Raw genomic sequence first — 20,573 nt, 5'->3', positions numbered from 1 at the left:
AGACAACTTTCGCAATATTAATTAGTGCTACAATTAGAATAAAACTCAAACTCCTAAATTTAGAAAAATAAAACTGCTTCTCCTTTGTCCATAAGTAGGTCGAGCACTTCGTAGGTTTATGCCTACTTATATTTGCGTTCCTGTATTTGTTTGACGTTGGCAAGTGATATTTAGTGCCTAATATGTATGCTCTTCTTTCGCAGGTCAAACATCTTCCCCCTCTATCAGCTTTCTTCCTTTTCCATTTCCTTTGTTGGAGCCCTGTTAACAATGCTGCTCGGCACCGTCTTCAGCATTGCAAGAGGTACGTACAGTGCTCGCTTCTGTTCGTATTGCTCAAAGCAAATAGCTGTGGCGCTAATCTCAGACAATCGAAGGACAGAACGGTTCCTGAAGTAGTTGTCTGATAATCTCAATATGACTTCGCCCAGGCTGCAAGTGTGCTCATTGTTCATCAAGTGAGACTAAATGTGGAAATACGCTCAAGTAAACAAGGATGAAAACTGCAAAGGCAAAGGATAGTGCAATGTTTCCTTCTTTGAGTATTGGCTGGAAGCTATGTTGCTAACGTCTAAAGTATTGCAGGGGGCAGCGGACCAAATTTTTGCCATCATTGTGTCATGTGTCATGCAATGGGCGCAATGTTAATGGACTTCAGGGTGCTGTTTGGAATACTGACTGAATTATCTTTCTCTGCCGCAGACTTAAAGAAAAAAAAGCTACTACAGCTTTCGATGAATAACTGTGTCCGTAAGTGACCCGCTAAAGAACAAGTGACTGCATGAATAAATCTATAACTTTATTGACTAAGCAGCTAATGCTTATCCTCCGCTTTTTTAGGAATGTTTTAGGACTGAAATTTCGAAATCGCGGCGATTATGAATGTTCGAGTAAAATGACCTCAGCATAATAAATCAAATATCGAGGGCTTTCTCAATTTTAAACAAAATGAAACAATAATCTTACGGGCAGTGTACCGCTAAAACCTAGATTCTGTGAAGGCAGACACCGAGCGACTAGACTAAGCTCGGACTTTTAACTAAATGCCCATTTCTTTTTATGCGAAGCATACTAGCCGCACAACCACGCTCTTGCTTGCTGCCCCGCGCGCGGCCGCGTAGCTACCATATGACGTCATAACAGCTGCAAAAGCGGAGGCTGAACTCGTGCGCTCGCCTGCGGTCGCACAGCCGGTGCTGCGGCCTAACTCCCGTTCCTCCCAGTAGGGCACTGGCGTCATCACAGCTGTATAAAAGAGCGGCGCGCTCTCGTCGAGGCCAGTTGTATAGCGCGATGGCGGGAAATGAAAGGGCCGCTCGTCAGACCGCAAAGCGCAAGTTACAAAGAGCCACGGAAACGGCCGAAGAACGAGAAGTTCGGCGAGAAGCGACGTGCACAGTACGCGGCTAAACAGCAGCGTTCCTCCACAGAGCCCGAGGTAAAGGATGAAGTTGCAAGTGTATCTGGGAGTACTTCTACTCGCTCGGAGCGAATAAGCAGACTAACGCATGAGTTTTTTCTTCGTCTAGCCGAACCAAATATAGCCAAGCAACAGCAGTTCACCAGGCTAAACAGTGGTTCAACAACTAAAATAAAGGCTAGTATGCTTCGCATCCTGGGCTTAACCTTAGCTAAGCCACAGCCTTTTTTTTTCTTTCTTATTAGCATACAATGTAAAAAATACACAAGAATGGCCTAAATGCATTGCCAGAAGGCTAGTGTCGGGTAAATACCGACTATGGTATAGGGGTGAGCAGGCAGAACAGCATTGGTTGACAAAATTAAATATGATAGGAAAGGTTATATATGTTAGGAACAATGTATAAACCATTTGAATAGATTAGTGGAAAAGCAGAAGTGTCTAAAATTAAATACCAAAATTGCTCTTAATTTTTGAAAGTGCGCAGGTTAGGGCGTGCTGGTATTCCATAAGTGAGGTTTTTTAGCGCACGAAAAGAGACCAAAGACAATGGCAAGACGCGGACACGGCGCAAACTTGCAAAATTTGTTTTATTCCACGAAGCGGTACACATATTTAGGGGTAACACACACCACCATACGTATGCGCTTATGTACTGATTTCTAATTGAATGAGAAGCAACGAGACATGTGTAATGGAAAGTTAAGATGGTGTAAAAGATCAAAGAACGACCATGCATAGTCAAAAATTTTTTTTTCTAATTGCAAGACTAAAATGTCATCTCCATCAGGCCACCCTCTGTGTCATGTCTTTATTATCGATTTTTTTTGAAAGATCGCTTGAAGTAGCGGCAGCACAAGCGCTCCCCAAACTAGCGATGTTCGCCGATGTTCGCCGCTTCAATAATCTCACGTGTTATTTGCGCTGTGCTTCTTCCTATTACCGCGCACTGTTTATAAATGGGACTGCGCCCATGCTTTCCGCAGTGGAAAGCCAGATGCCCCAATCCTCCAGTTAGCACATTATTTACATGTTTAAGAACCTGTCAACCTGTTCACCGCACCTCACCGTTTGGCCGATGTCGTGTATGAACTGTATGTATGAAAAATATCGTGTATGAACTGCCCCTGTCGTGTGGCAAAAAATACATTTTTTGTTTTCGATTTGTGCTGTGTGCTGTTCCCCAAGGAGTATCCGTAAAGGTTACGTCGAATACATTGTGCGCTTCGGTTTTTCGTCCGAATTGCTAGAAGTTGCATACAGTATATTGTATCCGCACGGAGAATGCTATATTTTTTAAAATAATGGCGCTGTTCTTAGTTGGGAAAAACAGCCATAGTATTTGTTTATAGGCAAACAACTCTTTTTTATAAAGTTATCACTTTCGTGTAATTTGTTCTGGTGGTCGCACCCAATGCCTATAATTTCTAGCAACGTTTTGAGTGAATAAGTGTATTATACAGTTGTTGTTTCAGCCATAGAAGGATCAGATGTGCAATTCTATAGGTTACATCTATTTTTTTCAATAATGCACGGCAAATTAAATTTACATGTGTATTCACCGCTAACTATTCTCTGCAATGTATTCTCAAAAATGTTTGTTGTTTGACCTGTTTGATAAAGAGGTTGCTCAATTTTATTTGTATTCTGCAATCAGCTCTTTTATTCGGTGCCCTAAATATAATATACGTCGCTTTATTTGCGTTCAGCCGGAGTTTGTCATCAAGCATTCAGATAACAAATGTATATTACCTTACACACTGCTGCAATTCTGTTCTGTTATCGGCTGTAAAGAACACATTTGTACCATCTGCATACATCGCCGTCTTTTGGAAGCCTGGTAAATCTGTAGTATCACTCACGTAAATTAGAAATAATAACGGACCTAAATTTGAAACTTGTGGGACACCTTGCTTAGTATAAGCATCTCGGGTGCAGTAGTTTCTAGATGAACGAACCATTTTCTGTTGCGAGCTTATACGCGCCTCGCTGCCCCAACTTCACTAAATTGTGTCCTGATTACTATTTGACTGACGTTGTCAATACAAACATCCTACATAACAATGCGCTAGCGAAAACGATCGAATCTAAGCGCGTTAATTTTCGACTACGTCTACCTCTTGTAACGAGGAACGCTGCCAGAGCATGTGATCTAAATTGCATGTCATCCGCAGCTAGGACACTGTGAGCTCAAAACGTCCGGCTATAAACAGTGCATGAAGGCCGAACTAGGATAAGAGCTAGTATGAAGCATCCTACGGCCTATAGTTTCAGGTTTTGCAATCTTTTTATGTGGTGGCGGAAAGATTCTTCTCTACAGATAGAAATGTTTTGTGAATTCAATAAAGGTAAACACAGTGTCCCGGAACTCTTGCACATTGTATTCTGACAAGCCTCCTCCTCACGCGCGGAAACTTAGTACGCGCGTCTGGGAGTGGGCAAAGTCATTGAGATTGTTGAGAGAGTTCAGATTTTGGCCCAAGTGTGCGGGAAACCGCGTAATCGTATGTGGAGGGATTTACCTGTTGCTGAGAATACCACGGGCCTCTTTCGTGATGGAGCCCGAGGCGAATGCCCTGGCAGCCGATCTTGAGCCTGTTTATATTTGTGTTCTGTTGTCCTCCAAATGAGCCAAAGTGATCCACTTTAGATCAAGTGGTCGCAGCCACCAAGGCTGTTGAAACAGTATGGCATCTGTGATATATTGCCGCTATGGCAAAGTAAGACGAGCGGCCATATTGAGCTGCATCCACAAAGCCTACCGATTGCAGTTTGTCCTTGATCTTCTTCAGGATTGTAATCGCCCTTGCCCTACACCTTCCCTCATTGTACTGTGGGTGTCATTCCGAGGAACTGACGCAAAGTAAGTGCTTGCTTAACCTTGCATTGTAGCATGTGGTGACACTGACAGAGGCTAGAAGCAGACAGGACGAGCGCTAACTCACCCAACTTTCTATCCTTTTGCATTAAATGCTTGCTCTTTGTTCGTCAGTGATTCGATGCCCTCTCTTGAGCAAGTACTGGATTAAGGCCTAGTATGGCCAGAATTCTTTTGCCCGCCGAAGAGCAGGACAGCCGAGCCAGTTCGTCCGAATCCTACATCTCGATAATCTCCTCCAATAAATTGTGTACTCCCAGTATATAGAGGCATTCTGTACTAGCGGTCCTGGGGATGCCGAGAACCCTTTTGATGAATTTCAATATGAGGATATTCTACTTCTTTTTCTGCGAAGTATGCCGATTTGGCATAGCAGGTACATAAATGATGTGACTTATAAGGAAGGCGTGGGAAAGCCTGAGCAGATTGTCCTCCTTCAAGCCTCCCCTTCTGTTAGAGCCTAATTACATTTTCGTTTTCGTGGTGATTCTAGCCAACGTGAGGTTGTTGGACCCATTGGATTCAATAACTATGCATATTACATGGATAGAGTCGACACTGGGAATGAGGCCTCCCTCACGTGTGACTAGATTGATATAAACGTCCGAGAGCGGCTTCCAACCTCAGGCTTGGGGTCCTTCCTGATTGGATTGTAAAGGAGTAGCTCGGATTTACTAGGCGAGCATCTCAGTCCCATGCTTTCCAGATTTGACTCAACCTCATCTACTGCCGTCTGGAGGCCTGTTTCAGCCTCCCCTCCGCTTCCTTTGGTGCACCAGATGGTTATATCATCTGCATAAAGCGTGTGACTGCCTAGAGTTTTCTGAGGCCCCTCATTGCTATGTTGAAGAGAAGGGGAAATACCACCGCCCCTTAGGGCGTGTTCGCAAATCCTAGTTCGAATGCCTCAGTCTTGAGATCATCAGTCTTGAGCGTCGCCTGCCTCCCCTTGAGAAAGGAGTTATACAGTGAAACCTCGTTATAACGAACAGTTAAAAATTCGGAAATTAGTTCGCTATATCCATAATTCGTAATATAAAATTTCGTAAAAAATACATGCAAGAGGAGCAAAATTCAATCAGAGAAGGCACAGCAACTCGAACGATGCTTACTTGGGTCACGTTCATTCATTTACGCACAAAAAACTGCGTTATCGCGGCCTGCTTCTTGGTGTTGATCGCATACCGTATCACGCCCTGTTCCACAGTTTGCAAACACTCAACAAGGGCAAACCCACTGCCCTCAATAGCACTGCACGTTGAATAATCTCGAGCATGGTCTTTAACGTCAGTGCCACTCTTTTTTTCACATTCATCGCCATCACAGCACTACGCACACTCGCGCACCGCACTCGACACGACCACCGAAAGAGCCTCCACACAACGCTACGACGGCCACGCCACTGCTAACACTAAAACGCAAAAGCAACATTCGATCACGCCGCTGCTGAAGCGGCGCTGTCAGCGGCTGTGAGATGCGGACGATTTCTTTGGCTGTCAACTCTCGATGATGACGTGGCATCTGTGGAGCTGTCAGCGCCTGCGAGGTAGTCCTGAACGTTTGCTGCGCCGCACAACACACCTGTAGTGCAACGAAGCCTGCCGCCTACTATTAAAGTGAGGTAGGGCTTGGCGTCGCGAAGTTCGTTATATCCGTTTTATGCCAAATTGCGTTCGCTATAGGAAGTTAAAAATACATGTGTTTGACAAAAATATTTCGGAAGAGTTCGATATATTCAATAATTCGTTATATGCGCGTTCGTTATATCGAGGTTTGACTGTATACCTATGAAAGGCAGCACCCAGATTGAGCTCCGATACGGCATTCAGAATCTGAACGTGAGACACATTGTAAAAAGCGTTCTCTAGGTCTAAACCTAGGATCCTGACATCTCCGGTTGCGTTCTAAGTTACTTGGTATTTTATGAGTTTCATTGCATCCTGTGTGAACAAAGCCGAACGAAAGCCATTCATGATGCATGGGAAGAATAGGCTTCTCAACGTGAATGTGAATTCGTGAATACGATTGTGAATGACGTGCTCGGCCACCTGACCCACGCAGGACGTCAGAGAGATGAGCTGAAGATTGGCAAAGCTTGAGGGCCTTCCCGGCTTCGGAATGAGGACAACCGATGCCACATCCAGGCTTCCGGCACCAATCCCCGCTCCCAGAGCCGATTAATCTCTTCAGGGAGTCATCGTCCAGGTTCTTTAGAGCTCTATTAGAGATTCCGTCTGGTTCAGCTGCACATTTGCCATTTAGTAGTCTGTGCAGTACCGCCCTAACCTTACTAGTGCTGAATGGCTCGTCTAGCTTTGGATTTGGCTTGCCCTTGTATGCCGGGTGGTCCATTGGACTGGAGTTTTCGACCGCAAGATATCTGCTTACCAGCCAATCTGAAGTAGCATCTTTGGGTTCTGATTGGCTCACCTTATGGAGAACCTTCTCAATCGCTTGCCTTTGATTAGACTTGGAGTTCATGTCATTTAAGAGATGTTTGAGTGGGTTGCACTTACCCCTTACTCTATTTGACTATCCACCTTAGTGCGAATTTATCCGGCTGCTGTTTGGCTAGCTCCTGACAATTCTCTTCTACAGTTCTATTTCCTTCTGCAATCTTATTACGGAATTTGCGATTGAACATGCATCCCTTCCATCTGTCGAGGACCATATTCTTGGCTTCCAGAAGATGCGCCAGACGACACGCCATCCTGTCGACTTCGAGGTCGGTCCGGATCGACTTGGCGGCCGCCCTGATATCTCGTTTGAACTGCTCTAACGATTTTTTTGTCCAGGGGTCGGGTCCGGGGACTGCTTACGTTCTTCCCTGATTTTACAAAGCAGGTCGCAATCTGTGATGCTAACATTTCTGAGTCGTTTCTTCTCCACGTCAATGCGATGACATCCTAAGAGTAGCGATGGGCAGCGATGACATCCTAAGAGGATGTCATCGCTACCCAAGTCCGTTCGTTCCTCTTGCGCTGGAGTCCCCTACAGTTTCATTACCAGATTCTAATTCGCTTACCGTTCGCCGCCATGATTACACTTGGAAGTTAGTTGATCATATCAGATGCTGCTAGATGCAATCGCTGTCTGCTCGGTCGAGGCAAAGCTTGACTTCTTCCCCCTAGTAGGCGATGGCGGTTGACTCATGTCAAAGACGTCGTCTCAAGCTGTATAGAACGGTGCAGTAAAAGCAAGCAATATAAAGACATTAATACCTTCCGCAATACAGGGGTTCTATTTTCGTACAAAGTTCATTACAGGAATAACACTGGCGTACATGGCGTTCCAGTTTGTCAGTGCTTCAGGACAATAAATCAGTACCCTTCTACTCTGTGAAGAAGGATGACGAGCGAATATGTGCATGTGGGCCCCTTAATGGCGAACTGTATCTTCACCGCGGGTCGGCGCGGCATTTCGCTACCTTCGCGATCGGTCCGCGTATGCAGGGAGAGTACTTAACGACTGCATCACCTCCACCGCGGGTCAACCTGGTATTGCACTATGTTCGAGATCGGCCGAAATATGGGGAGTGCTTAACGTCTGCTTTACTTCCACCGCGAGTAACCGCGAGTCGGCCCGGTGTTGAACTATTCTGTGGAGCGGCCCGCGTACGGGGAGTCCTTAGCGCCTGCATAACCTCCACCGCGGGCCGCCGGGCATTGCACTATCTTCGGCATTTCGTCTACACGCGGACATGACAGTGGGGAAATAGCACTTAACAACTTCGCCTAAAAACTCTATCTATGGGCGTTTGTTCTTGCGAAAATTCGAAAAAGCGCCCTTCTATGGGTATCCATACACCAGGGTAAGCTGGTGTGGGTTGGTGCAGTTTTTTACATGTACCTTATTATTATTACGAGGACAATTATTTTTCCTAAAAAAGATGAAGGATGCCTAAGCTTAACTTTTAAAGTGGAACGTCATAGCATGCAAAGATCCCTGATTGCTTCTTACGCTTCCCGGCAACTGGAGCTTATCTAACGGTAATGTTTACCGGGAAACACTGGCTGCGAACGCAATGCACAAAGGTGGGCTAGCTGGTAGAAACGCGGCCTCTTGCGTAGGCCGCGAGGAGGAGGCGAGCGCCATCTGGAGGTATTGGAAGGAACCGGGCGCGCCGCTTCATGGCCTCCAAAATGTTCACGCGCCGGCGCGCGCAAGTGGCGGACGTCGTGGCTGGTCAATGTATGGTAGAAACGCTTCAAAAGGTGTTTGTTTGAGTTTTTGTCGTAACATAGTGATGTTTCCCCGTATAGTCAAATTATAATCCGATGCTTTGATGTCTATAGGTCGTCTGTGAGTAATTTTTCTACATATTTTAGCTTGAGAAATCTAACTAGTTCATTAGCTTCCTTGCGCCACATGGAGGGGCTGGGTATGGGTAGTTCGAATATATTTTTGCCCAAACAATGTCCGACGCCGGATTTTCTGCGACACGGGGCCCTTAACGCTATCACGTTAATAGTGGATCTATTAAGCCATATGTTTGATCTACGTTGTAAAATTCTTCGACTATTATTCTACTCTCTTAAACATCATGAAAGAGATGCTTATCTTATGTGTTACATATTAGGCGGACCTTTTACGTTTTTACAACTTGTGTATTTCATTGCCTCACTCCATAAGGTCGCGCAATATCTAGAAAAAATCGCAAACTGACGCAGTGTAAATGAATTTTTTTTCCACCTTATAACTTATCAATAGTGTGGACAATACTTAAGAACACGGTACTCCAGAAATTCGATACTAATTACCATGCTCGGAATTCACCATATCTAAGAGAAATACACTGCACTGTGTTGTTGTGGACCTTAAGCTGCGGACGAGTTTATTATATTCGATAGACCTGTCAAAGCTTCAACGACAGGGCAGGACAGCACAATAATGACGTCGGAAAAGGACATGGCACCCATTTGTGTGAACACTGCGAAAAGTGTGCATGCATATCTATGTTTTCTAACAAAAACATTTTTCATGGAAAGATAAAAAACTAAGACCGAATGCGAAATAGTTGAAGCGTTTTGTATAAGGAAAGTAGGCGACAAGCATGGTAGCTGCCCGTCTTTGGCACTGCATGAAAAAGTGGTGTTGTTTTCTTCCAGGTTTATGTAGACACATGAATAGAATAAATAATGCACACCTCTGCTTGATATATGCTTTTAAAGGCCCGACGCAGTGTGCAGAAATAGCCACTCGCTTGGAATTAACGAAGTGGTAAGTTCAGCGCCCATGCTGTCGTGTGTGCACATTTAGTCTTCATCTCTAGTGCTTTTATAAGACTGTCAAGACGAATGAACTCACCCAATTCGAGGTGTTGAAATGGGAGTAGGTATTCCTCACCGTCTCGTGTTTCATGTATCTCAGTGCGCACAAACTGCTCAGAAAATTCACACAAAGTTTCAATACATTTCCTTCATCGCAGGGGTTGTTTAAGTTCACATTTTTGTACTAAAAACACTTTTACAGCCGTAAGGTTATATGTGTTAGCGATTAGAGGAATGACTAACCTTAAGAGTACAAAAAGGTTTACACTGTATCCTTGTAATTATATTGTTCCCTTAAGACATTAATCATGTAGCTAGTTTGATTAGTGACCGGCATTTCTCTCCGGGCGTCGAAGCAACTTGCATAACTCGACTGCCGCCGCAGCGCAGAATTGTTGTTTCGTTGTTGGTTTGTCCAAAGTGTCCACTTCGATAGTATGTCTTTATGTGATTATGATGTCGCCTCTTTTTTTTATTCAGGGACAGACACTGAACTACAAAAAAATATCTACCTCACTTCCCCAGTATTTTTGAAGATATGGTGCCGCTTTAAATGTATACGGCGCGCGCTGAATGTGAGTACTTTACGTGCCCCGCTTCACTGGAAAATTATATATTATCAACCAATGAAGCAGAAGCGACCTACGCACACACACGTACACACAAACAAATTGACATGAGACATCCACCAGAATAAGCAGGCAACTGCAGGCTCAAGTATTCATAATACGAACGTCCGGTTCAAACATGGCGCTCAGAAGTCGCGTTTTTCTCAGGAACTAATATTCCTGTTAAAGAGAAAGGTAGTCATGAACTACTTCACTTTCCATATAGGGTTGGCATCATGGTGCTAAAATGCGTTTTCTTGGCTGTGGTGGCGCCAGAAAATACAGCCAGGTTCTTTTAAACCGTGTTCTCGTAGGTGAAGTTCTCAGCTTACGAGAAAATGTGCAAAGTCGTAAGTCATCTAAAGTTAAGCTGTGACACAGTTTTTTCAGTCGAACAAGGGTATCTCCCTCAGCTGTGCTATCCCTAACTACAGAAAAGCGAGTCTTTGCTGTTGTATGCAACGTCCTAAAAGAAAAGTTGTTCTTACGTGTATGTGACGATTTAGTGCTTAAAATGACGGAAACGACAGGCTATATACACACCGTGACGTATATCTCAGCTCATCTTCGTAACAGACGTCTTTAAAGGTGCATTTCCATCAATGTGTACCTTAAGCACGTTCCAGTAGTATCGTGCCTGCAGAAAATTTCACATGATGTTCACTCCGAAATTTTACGCGGAATTCACTGTGCATTGCAACAAACCTTTGCATGTAAGCTCACCATCGGACACTTCGACTAGCAAATTGATTGGCTATTTCCGTGACATAGCCATTGCACGCTCTGGTTTAGCTTTCCTTTAGTAAGGACGCACTAGGCTTTTTTATTGATTTTTATTTGCGCTTTCTTTAACTTTCTTCAGCGTGTGTATTGTGCTTATCAAGTAAAACAACTTTGTCCGCACCTGGTCTTGTCCTGGCAATCTAGTCATGCTTGTAACGCTCTTTTCCACCAAGAATATTATCGACCTTGTATGGACCTTTCTGTCATAACTGTGCTGGTACTACCCCGCTTTATGAAAAACTACCAGGACATTGGGCCTCATTCGTGATAAAATATTGAAACGCGTCATCGTAGATAAGATTTACGGATATTAGTGACACGCTTTATACTCTATACAATAAAAGTGCGCCTATCCCGCATGTACCAACACAACAATGTGCAATCGTGTGTGGAATGAATATTTGACATTACGCTGCCTCACTCTGGACGAGCCGTTCATGCTGCCTTACTGGATATCGTTGAGCATAATGTCCCTTCTTAAAATGATCAGAGCTACAGTTAAGACCATGAGCATGGAGCTCTGTAAGAAAGCTTTGAAAAATACCAAATAATCACGCCTGGAACGTTTGTGCTTAATACAGTCCCGCATTTAAGACACGGCCGTTACAGACACAGCAGCGAGTCTTAATATCGCGTGTAAGAAAGCCTATGTTTTGTTGCCCATGATTCACACTTTGTTATTGAACATTAACTTTTTTCAACAGCTGGACCAAAATGTTCCGATGACAGGCGTCTTCAGCTCATGTGATCAAGATGAAGACGATTGCGTAGAGTTTGAAACCGAACTTCTCAAAACAGAGGAAAAAGGAACAGAAGAAAAAAATTGAAGATACAGATTAAACAGTGTAAAAGACACGATTTTCATCTCGTACAGAACTAAGACAGCTTTGTTTACATGTGCACTCAGTGTCCCTGCTGTTGTACATGGCTGAACAAAGCCAAGGAACCCAGGCCAAATGCACAAAGTTTTCAATCATAGGACTTCTTTGCCATTGGTGAGCCGCCTTTACTACCGATACGTCCAGCATTAGGATTGGCTGAAACTTTCTGCCATCAAAATTTTAGTGTAATCGTCTTCTTTTCCGAACAGGGGCAGAGAACAGAACAAGTGATTCCTGTTTTCAACATCAATAAAATATTGTTGAAAAAAACTTTGCATTTGCGTCATTGTCAGCCGAACGGAAACTCCACAAGCACGATTACACACGCATGCTGGTCAGGAAGCTGCAATGCTGAGTCTCTGCTATAATGAGGTTGAAGCGTAGGATTCATATTGCCTTCAGCAGCAGCAGATGTAGTAGTCTAATGCAGTAGTAGTAGTAGTCTAATAGATGTAGTCTAATGCAGCGTAAGTAATCAGCAACTTAAGTGAACTGGGAATAATATTGAGTTCGCTCATATCGCCACAAAAATTATTTATCTGCATTCCAGGCAAAGTAAGAAAAGCGTGTGCAGTATGAAGGAAAATCTTCTGTCGTTTATTACAGAGACATGCTCCGTCATATATTGTTGGCATATTGGCAAAGAGCAAGCCGTCGGTCCTGCCTCGAGAACTGGTATCTATTACCTTCTCTGAAAAAACTACGGGTCCGAGGACCCTATAACCTAAAACTATTCGAGTATGGTTTTATTCCTATCTCCTGACGACCAATATGCGTAACCGGCGACGTAAGCATCGGGCAGACACCGGCAGGGTTGTATGAACAGACCAATGAAACGCTCTCCTCGTTCATAGGAGGTAACTTTTGTTGGCTTGACCTTAACCTTGCCTACACTGAGCGGCTTGTCTTATTTAATTGGCTGACAGGAGGTGAGCAGCACGCTCAATTGGAGAGGGATTCTATGGGCCAAGCCACTGCACTGAAAATCGATTACCGGATGAAGAGGGTGGTGCCGGCGTCTGCGATTGTTCTGCTTTTCCTTACATAGCTTGCTTTGGCTGGTCAAGAATCGTGGCGGTGTGCAACGGAAGCTTAAGAATGACGCTAAAACGGATCCTAAGAAATAATAGTTGGCAGAACGAAGTCGCAAACGTGCCGAAAATTCTCGAAAACGATACACGGGCACGCAAAAAGTTTTATTACGCGCAACTAAACCCATGCTATTCGGAAGGCGCGAGTAGCCAGTGCGTGCGCGAATAGCGGCAGCCATCTTTTATTCCTTTCGGAACGGGGCAGCCTGCGGCTATTCAGACGAAAATTCAGTTTTTCTCGGCATATTAATACATCTTCAACGCGTACGTGTCACTTTGACGCGGTGAGTTTTTGCGGTTTTGTGACGTCGTGTCACAGGCAGGTGAAGTGGGCGCAGCCCGAAAACGTTTGACCCATAGCTGAAGGCTAATGCCGAAAAGGCGTCAAATAAGAAATAACTGTTTTTCTTTTCTTCAGTCAAATTATGCATAATCATTGCGTACACGTCATATCATATGGTGTGCTATCACGGTTTTCGTGAAGTCTCGTGACAGGCAGGTGATGTGGGGTTAGTACGAAAAATTTTTTACCAATCGCGTAGGGCTGGTTGCAGAATTGGAATAGAAAAGTTTGGAATAGTTTTACGATAGACCACCCCATATTACATTAATTTAGACACCCGTGTTACATAGCACTCTCCCTAGTCCTTAGTCTTGGCACACTCGCTAGTTCATGATATTTCATAGCTATTTCTGTCCATTTAGTCCATGTGAAGCTTTAAGGTGGCGTTTGCACAGACACAGTACTACCATCCGTCCGTATACTTCCTTCTGAATAGCCAGCACCATTAGACGCACTAGAGCCTGTAGACTGAAATCAGAACGAAAACGCAGGAATTATAACTACCACGTTTCGGATAATCTTGCTTAGCTGTGTGTGTACGCATAGAGTGAAAAACTGCGCATACAAGCGAGAGCTTGTGAAGAGGAACAGGCAAAAGGCTGCTGGTCCTGCATCTTCGTCTTCATTTTCCTTCTATTGTTCGCTCTGTTTTTTATTACGCAGTTTACATAACAAAATCACCCTGTTTGAAATTGACTAGCTTCTTTTTTTGCACCTGCATGCTTTCAAAGCCACACTCGACATATGATCGTATTATAATAATCCAGGCAAGTGACAGCCTAGTGTCCATACAGGAAACCCCGAAAGTAACGTCATCAGACAAGTCTGCATTATCAAGTCGCACAGATTACAGGCAGCCATTTGGCCCACTAGTCTAAGAGCTCCTCATTTAAATAGTCCTGTAATGCCCTGTGCGTTGAGACCATATAAAACTGCGTTACAGTGCACAAGTCTGGATTCATCTGCAGTAACATCTTGAGACTATCGACTTTGCACCGCGGCTTTCGATATCTTCAATTCGGATACGCTGCTGATCTCGGATGCTGCGATAGTTTTTCGTTACTTGTCTAGACGGGTGGCTACACTCTAAGTGCAACTCGAGCTTCCCACTCGATAGCTGCTCACGCACTTGTTGGAGGCATATATATGTTCAGCTCGGCCATTATTGAATGTGTAGCCATGTTTTTACTACAAAATTATCGTTTACTTCTACATGTAACAATAAAAAGTGACCTTGCGCGATAACTTGCTGGTCAGGGCACCTAAGTACAAAATTCCCATTGGTTTAATGACGACGGTGCCCAACTAACTGGTACCGGCTGAAAACAAATGTTTTTTTTTTCCCTGTGGCGATGCTGAAGATGGAGATGACAAAGAGGCATGGCTACTGCAAAAACAAGTTCATTATGACAATGGACTTCGTTAGTGTAATGGGACAAACGGACGGACGGATGCAAAGGCAAATTTTTTCTCGAGAATTTTTCTAAAACATTGCTGTAGTAGCAATTAGCCGTACTAAAACAAGGGTTCTGGCGATGAACAAGAACTGCTTCTTGTCACAACATTTTGAATAATATGAAAATATTTTATTACAAAGATATTGTCGCATAATATACATCACTCGTAGGTATCAGCTGCTTTGTATGCAATCAGCATGACGTGAACCTCATGTAATATTCCCTTTCATTTCATATGTTAAATCTGTCAACATCGTACAAGGCGCCACATCAGAGGAAGATAATCGATTAATGGTGAGCGATCAATGGAAGCAACCACTTCGAGACGTTTCTCAATCGCCTGTGCCTAAGGGCTCACACGAAGAAAGGGTCGCGCTTTCAAATATTGGCTCTAGGCTAAGGCTGCCCTCTTTGAGGAAACAAGTGAGGAAACTGCTGGTGGAATCTAATGGCGTCTTCAGCAGTCCATGAAGCCGTCCACCAATTTGCCATAAACCAATCAGGAGCTCACCTACCGAGCGAATGTGTGTTATCCCGAGTCGGCGGAGTGGTTGAATTAGTCATTGATCGAGTTGCGGACTTCTGGAAAAAGTCAGTAAAAACAACGAAGGGTTCTCGGCCCTTCATGGTTGCTTCGAAGGCACCAAGGCGATTTCGATCGGCTGAGGTTGTCTGCGCCAACGGCGCTACAAAGATGTCTGTCGCAGCTAATTTGGTGTCTGGTATGAAAGGTGCATCGACCTCCGCAGCAACTGTTCTGGTGACTGGGGCGGCTCTGAAGTTTTCCATAGGCCGTGTTTGATCCACAAGAAATGTCAAAATTCTGCGAAAGCGTTCACGCTCTGCAATTTGGGAAGCGTTTTTTATGCGTGCTTTCAGCCCGATGTTTTTGTGGAAAGTCAATTGCATGAAATGCTGCAGTCGATGTCGTAACGAAGCGTGGGGTGATCAACATTGGGGTACCTGCTGCAGACACGATTTCTGTATGATACGCTAAGGTAGACTTAATAAGTAGGGGATTTTCAGGCGACATTTCATGTCTTTCTTCCGCCCTCGATACTGGTGTGGCGGACATCGCGATAAAGGTATCACTTCCTTCTTTTGAATTGATCACAGCGTCTACTTTTCTAGCTGCTGATGTTGTTTGCTGCTCCCCTGCTTTTGTTTTCTCCTGATCATCAACAGAAGCGGTCTGAACAGTTAACAATTCACTAGTAAGTGCTCCAGCCATGTCGTCATCAGAGGTTTCTTTCGCAATATCACGTGAAACCGCAGCGCTGCTGTGGTTATTGACTGCTCTCGAAAACTGTGAGGCTTTGATAATACACTGAATAAAGTGCTCGCCAATTCGCTGGTAGCACAGACCATAGAAGTCGTGTAATATCCTTTGGGTGTTAATGACCGAACAAAGTTTTCACTGCTGGTTTCATGACAGCGAAGGTCTGCTTTTTGATCTATTCCTTGTTCGTCTCCAATATCAGATTTCGTCGCTGGCTGCCTCCTTATAGAAGGCATTGTACCAAGCATAGATTCGAATGAGTCATTTTCATCCATGAGCCATTCTTCACCTAGGTGAGGCTCTATCGATGTGGCTTTAACTTCGAATTTAATTGTACCTCGTGGGGAAGTATCCTTAGTCGCTGGTGCCATGGTTGTATTTTCTGCGTATTCTTGCGTGCGTGAATATGCTTCTTTGTTTGGCTCTATTTTAGGCGGGAATTTTTTAGAGCTTGCTGCATGTCCACCGTTAGTATCTGAGCCCTGCTGTTCGAAGAAAAGCTTTTCTCTTGTAGTAAAATGTACCCCTTGAAGCTGGACTGAATGACCTACCTGCAGATACGCTCGCAGTGACTGTAGAATATAGGCGCATTTTGGTGTAAGGGATAACTTTCCTTAATGCAGGGCGACTTTGTGAACTACCTTCAAACCGAGATGCCTATCCGCTACGATAGACAGAACTGCCCCCATCCGTGACGTACAAGGAAGGCGTACCGTTATGCTTATGCACCAAAGACCTTGCAATTAAAAAGATCGTTGGGGTCGTTTTTGTCTGAGATTGGCGCGTCTTACTCCCCTTTCTCGAAGCTGCAGACGACGTTGTAACCGATGGTAGCCTTCGGCATATCCTGCCGATGCAAACACCTTGTTTGCCCCGACTGCCCTGCGTAAGGAAACATATTATTAGTCTCTGTCAACGGAGCAGCATACAGAAATCTGCATGGACGAATAGTCAGAGCAATGTGATTAGAATGCTCCATAAAAAGAGTGAGTGCAAATGGATTCAAAACATGACAAAAGTAGGTGCATCATTTAATTAAGGAAGCCTTCTCTAAAGTGGAGCTAGCCAAAGCAAAGCGGCCTAAAATTATTAATAATTCTTCCCGTGTGCTATTATTCTCTACGGCAGCCCCTACTATTTCCAACAATGCCGACGTCCCAGGTCTCCTTAAAAGGAGGAGGTCACGCGTGAACCTCTCAAAAAGCCACAGCAATGCAAATAATACAGAGATTTCCCTGGAACCAGAGTATGAAAAGCTGCCACTGGAAACGCACAGAAGAGCCGAAAAAGAAAGTCAAAGAAGCGGGGCTCAAGAACTAAAAGGTCCTCTGGCTTCAACATGGAAAAAGCACGGATCATACTGTCCCTTGTGGATGCTGGTCGAGGTAATGGTAAATGTTCTCTTGTTTATGTTTATACGTCTAGGAATCACTTCACACAATCGATTCACAATTTCATTTGCTTTTACCTCCGCAGTTAATAACGCTCCAAAACAATGCTTACTGTAATGCGCTTTCTGAGGAGGAAGCTTGCAAGTTCCACCGAATGACAAAACTATCCCTTCTGCGACAACAATATTTCGGTACTGGCGAGGTACATTTTAAACAGACCTTCCATGTTCTGGTTCGTTTCCAAAGCGACAACTTCGCCAATTTACGTATCAATAGCTGCTTAGGCTTCCAAGCGGACAATTATCATTTTTTTACTACTTTTTAAAGAAGGAGCACGTCAGCAAATCGAGTCTCCATTTTATGGATATAAGCTCGCCAGCACTAAAAGCTTTCATTTCAAGAAAACGAACAGTCTCTTCCCTTACACTTAGTGCTAGGCCATCGTCTTAAAATGCTGTTATAGACGCCGTGCACAACTTCCATGCAGTGATCGATCAGTCATCTTTGAGAGATTACCTCGTTTAATCATATAGGCGTTGCTTTACCACACAGGACGTCCCATTTTCCTCGACGACTACGAAGTGGGCCTTTTCTGTTTTGCATATGAAAGAACATGTTCTAACAGCGTCGTCACTCTGAAATAGCAAAAGATATAAGCAAACCAGTCAGCGAACAAGTTGCCGAATGGTCAGCATTGCAGTGTTCACTCCATCATTCGCAAGGAGAGCGAAAATAAAACGTTTGCATTTACAACGTCCTCACTAATTAGGGCATCTAAGAGTGACGAATTGACATTATTTTCCATAGATACGGCATGATCAAGTACTTTCTTCCTCCTTAATAATTCTTACATAGTTTTGAGATCACGCCAAACGTAGTGGCAGACAGCGGCAAGCAGAGCACACTCAACGTGTTCCACTACTAATGTAGCAGTTATGTTTTTCCATCACCCCTCCTGAGTATCTGCCAGAATTTACTTGCGTGTGGTTTTGCGGCACTGAAGTTGTTAAAATTAAACGAAAAGATTAAAGAGATGCAGCCTAATTTAACAAAGGTGACTGAAGCAAACTATTCTCTATAGCAAGCACGTCGAAATTGATGACCCATTTTCATGCAATTTAACTACCTTATACTAATCTGGTCATAGGATGTAAACAGTAGCCAATAAGGCGCATTTGCATCATTATGCATAAATATTGTCATAAGAAATGAAGAGATATGTTCGATATTATTGCTATGCGAGACAACCTAGCCTTTCCAAATTCGCCGCCACAAATAAGAGGCACCAGGTTGAAACTGATAACAGTTCCTGCAGTATATCGCTGCATTATTGCAGTGTTATTGTTTTGAAACACAGCTTGAAGAAACTTTTCGGCTAACGTATAGTAGTGTGCCTTATGACCGAAAGAAAGACACAGGGAAATAAAATTCCAGATAGTTTTTAGAGATTCTACGAAACAGTTATGGCTAATATATAATGTCGCTAATACACACAACTTGAATGTTATTTGTGCTATATACAATAAAGGAGAGAAATGTGAGTGACCCTTTAGGGTTTGAAAACTTTTAAAGACTTTTTGTTGTGTTGCACTGCATAAGAACGCTGCAATTTAAAGGTAGAAAACGAAGGTATTCTGACCCCATTGAACGTTGTATTTGCTCCGCGTTATGACAAAAATCACGTATAACACTATGGTAGCATCACTTCCCTCTGCCACACAGAGTGACAATGTACTTTAAAATATGACCAGAAGCAAGGATGATCTGTGCAACGTACTTATTTATACCAAATAGTTCATTGAAGATTTTTGTAGAGGAAGCTCCAATGCTTATATTATACTTATTAGTAAGGCAGAATAAGCATGCAGAAGGGTAGTTTCAAGCTATCACCATAGTTTGTATATTATATACCATCGCATAAACCGTCACGTATACCGCCATTGCATATACCGTCGCAGTGAAATGATGTTATAACACCAAAGCATTACCATAGGATCAGGTGTTTTGAAACGAATAACTATCATTCGTTTTTTTGTCATTTCTTTTTGCGGTTGTTTGGGGGTAATTGTTTGTAGTTAGATCGATGGTTGATCGTCGGTTGTCGGACTCGGAAAGGGAAACGTTCGTCTTCTCTAATTTTGCTAGCTATCTCTGTCGTTCGTTCGTTCGGCCTTTTCGCTTACATTGACAATTATCTTCAACAGATTCCTCCTATTTTCTTTTCTTTATATCTTTAGGAATAAGGTCGATAGACAGTCGATAGACACTTCGGTCGCTAGACACTTCGTATAGAGAGCTGCCAGTTTTCCAAGCATTATGTCACCTCCATCTTTGACTAAATCAACTTTATTCCATCTTCTCCTGTCGCTATTCCACGTTTCCTGTCTTGCGAGGCCCCTCTGACATCATGGCTCATTGTAGGAGGAGTTTCTGCAACCTGCTCATTACTGTTTCTAATGAACATATCATGGCTGCTCTGGGTTACCCTACATGTCACTCTACAATTCTTGCGCTGCTTTTACTATACCTTCGCGATTGCTGATGATATTACCCTCCTTATTTTTCAGCTCATACATCTTACTTTGGCCTAGGCCATCTTTTCTTCTCAATGACCTTATGCTGCGTTCTTTTTTTACGGCTTCCTGAGCCTTTCTCACGTTATAATTTCGAATATTGCGTATTCTCGGCTTGTTGATCAGTTTTGACTATTCCGCGAATTCTATTTTATTTCTTCAGTTCAACACTTTCATTTTTTGTCAATTCCGTATTAGCCCCTTTGTTACTTGGGAGAGCTTGTCTATTGGTTGCCTTGGTGCCTTGCCTCCCACTTCAATTACTGCCTCTGAAGCTAGTCTAGTTGCGGTTTCATTAATTGCCTACATGCCATCTTCATCTCTCTGTTCTAAGGCTGCATATGTATTTGCAAGTACCAGCGTGAATTTGTCTGCTTGTACCCTTACTGCGTCTAGGTTAGCCTGTTCCTACAAGACAAATTTTGCTCTTTCTCTCTCCAAATGTGGTTAATCCTAGCCTTAGCTAACCAATGATCACTGCACTTTACCCTACCTAACACTTCTACATCCTGCACTATGCTGGGACTGGCAGAAAGTATGAAATATATTTCATTTCTTGTGTAAACATTAGGGCTTTTCCAGGTCCACTTTCTCTTTCT

General features: G+C 43.6%; 1 long non-coding RNA gene across 1 annotated transcript; it reads left to right on the top strand.

The window, feature by feature from the left end:
- Positions 1-1,304: 1,304 nt before the first annotated feature.
- On the top strand, positions 1,305-11,962 carry LOC135918796 (uncharacterized). The gene is made up of 4 exons (XR_010569771.1): positions 1,305-1,438; positions 9,407-9,518; positions 10,049-10,143; positions 11,664-11,962. It is a non-coding gene; the product is annotated as an uncharacterized lncRNA (long non-coding RNA).
- Positions 11,963-20,573: the final 8,611 nt, after the last annotated feature.

This window comes from Dermacentor albipictus, chromosome 2, assembly GCF_038994185.2.
Source record: "Dermacentor albipictus isolate Rhodes 1998 colony chromosome 2, USDA_Dalb.pri_finalv2, whole genome shotgun sequence".
Taxonomy (NCBI): domain Eukaryota; kingdom Metazoa; phylum Arthropoda; class Arachnida; order Ixodida; family Ixodidae; genus Dermacentor; species Dermacentor albipictus.
Note: the sequence above shows the minus strand (reverse complement) of the source record. Positions and strands in the feature narration are given on the sequence as shown.